Here is a 2,500-nt window from a genome sequence, read left to right as displayed (position 1 = left end):
TATCAGTTGAAATTTGGTACTTTCTACATAACATGCAATGGTCAATACTTGGTTAGGACATTCTCTGTCTTCATAATGGCCATGATGCGTTTAACATTGAAGTCAATGGAAAAACAGTGCATGGCAGTTATGGAAGCCCAGATATCCTTGATGCTTTGCTGTCAGCTGTTCTTGTTTGTTGACCTGGTACCCCACACTTCACTCTTCAATATACCCTGTAGATTTCCATGCCACGTTTTGGCGCTAACTCACCAGTTTAATTCTAAATAACCAGAAATGAATCCCCATTGAAAATGAATGGGGTTTAATTTCTGTTGAGTTAGAATTAAACTGGTGAGTTAACACCAAAACGTGGCATGGAAATCTTCGGGTATATTGAAGAGGGAAGTGTGGGACACCAGGTCAGCTATACAAAAACAGCTGACGGCAAAGCATCAAGGATATCTGGCCTTCCATTACTCCCATGCACTGTTTCTGCCATTGACTTCAATGTTAAACACTTCATGGCCGTTATTATTAATAATATTAAGACAGAGAGAGTCCTAACCAAGTATTGAACATTGCATGTTGTGTAGAAAGTACCAAAGTTCAACTGATTTGATGTGCACTGATGTGAAACAAATTTTGATGAAGAAAATTGTGATTTTATTACAATATTCTAATGATGTGAATTCCCCAATTCATGTTTTTTTTGAGCTGGAAGACCAAAATGTGTAAAAATAAACAATTTAATGATTGGAATAGTTAAAAAACTGGGCCATGAATCTACAATCCATGACAGTTTAACATTATTGATGGAATTATGGAAATAAATCAACTTTTTCGGTATTCTAATAAAAAGGCCTGGAGCTGTATGTATTGTTTATACAAGTAAATCCATTCAACAGTTACTTTTTTCAATATCAAATTGCTTATTTGTTGCATGCATTAATTTCAGGGAACAATAACTCTATACACTGATACACTTTATACCAGAACTGAAATTGAAAAAGAATAAGCTTAACTGTCAGAAAGAAGCATTGTGGGAGGAAAGTGTGGTGACCCCAAACTTTTGACCGGTAGTGTATGTAATAGAGTTACATTATGTATTGTATTGTATTGTATAGGGCATTTTTTAAAAAAATATTTCTTTGTTTTTTTACTTTCTTTTTTATGATTGGACAGTGAAGGAGTGACAGGAAGTGAGTGGGGAGAGAGAGACAGGGAAGGGTCCTCGACAAAGTGCCCGGGCCGGAATCGAACCTGGGTTGGCCGCGTAGTAGACGAGTGCCCTACCGTGACCGCCATGGTAGGGCTGTGTGTTGGTCACACTTGATCAAAGTGTCGCTATGAAAGTAGAAGACAGGCTTCAATTTCTCCTGACTCAGTCTCACCGACTCTTATTTAGGGAATGACTAATTTACTAACACCTCTGTTCTCCTACACCTTAAACAGCTCCAGTATGCAAGTTCTTGGCTATAACACATCTACTATGCTGCTTACCAAAACCCCAATTCTTAAATTGTTTGCTATAGATTTCACCTACAAAAACATCTATTGTGGTCCACACCAACACCTCTGTAGTGCATCACGCTTTGCATACAACTTCTACTTAAAGGTTAAGTACAGGATAACCCTATTTTGTATGAAAATGTGCAATAGCACTCACTTATGAATACATAGCAGAATTAAATGTTGGCCTTAGTTTGCCTTCAAAATGGATGTGGAATGGAAGTTGTGAATTTGATACAACTTGTCAATTGTTTATAATGAATGTGCAGGCCTTCTCTGCTACTTTGGGTTAAAGAGGTGGTCTTAAGACCAAAGCGTTGCCGGTTCAAATCCCACCCTTACCTCTCCCTACACCTCCATCCATGACTGAAGTGCCCTTGAGCAAGACACCTAACTCCCACAATGCTTCAGGGACTGTAACCAATGCCCTGTAAATAACTGTAAGTCGCTTTGGATAAAAGTTGTCAGCTAAATATACTGTAATATGTAATGTAATGTTCTTGCTTATGTTTTTGTCTCTATATCCAAGAGAGTTTGTTGATCAAATTCGCAAAGTACCTGTGTCGTGTGATAACACTTTTATTACTTGATGGTACCATAAACAACACACACACATTACCACATGAGGTCATGGGGAGTGAGCATGACCACACACACACACACACACACACACACACACACACACACACACACACACACACACACACACACACACACACACACACACACACACACCGAATGCCAGTGTATTATATTTGTACATAATACTTTATTGTTCAAAGTATAAAACATCACGTTATTACACCATGTCAAATAAATACAAATTCCACCTACTGACACAACACACATCATGACACATTGATTGTCTGAGTTTCATTTTTTTCATGTACAGTATGTGATAAGCCCTGCAACATCCGAACAGACACATTTGTGCAAAAAACATTTTGCCATAAGCTCTTAATCAGACAACATGCTGCAAAAACATAAAAATAACTGAAGAGCCCTACTG

At 38.0% G+C, this 2,500-nt stretch overlaps 1 protein-coding gene across 2 annotated transcripts in view; it reads right to left on the bottom strand.

Moving 5' to 3' along the window:
• Nucleotides 1-2,264: 2,264 nt before the first annotated feature.
• si:dkey-30c15.2 (uncharacterized protein LOC558938 homolog) overlaps nucleotides 2,265-2,500 on the bottom strand; it is a 12,724-nt gene continuing 12,488 nt past the window's right edge. For both annotated transcript variants that reach the window (XM_063197075.1, XM_063197076.1), the window contains exon 12: nucleotides 2,265-2,500. This exon is cut by the window's right edge and continues 1,864 nt beyond it. The gene's annotated coding sequence lies outside the window, so the exon portion shown is untranslated.

Source organism: Engraulis encrasicolus, chromosome 4 (genome assembly GCF_034702125.1).
Source record: "Engraulis encrasicolus isolate BLACKSEA-1 chromosome 4, IST_EnEncr_1.0, whole genome shotgun sequence".
Lineage (NCBI taxonomy): Eukaryota > Metazoa > Chordata > Actinopteri > Clupeiformes > Engraulidae > Engraulis > Engraulis encrasicolus.
This window is presented reverse-complemented; position numbering and strand designations above follow the sequence as displayed.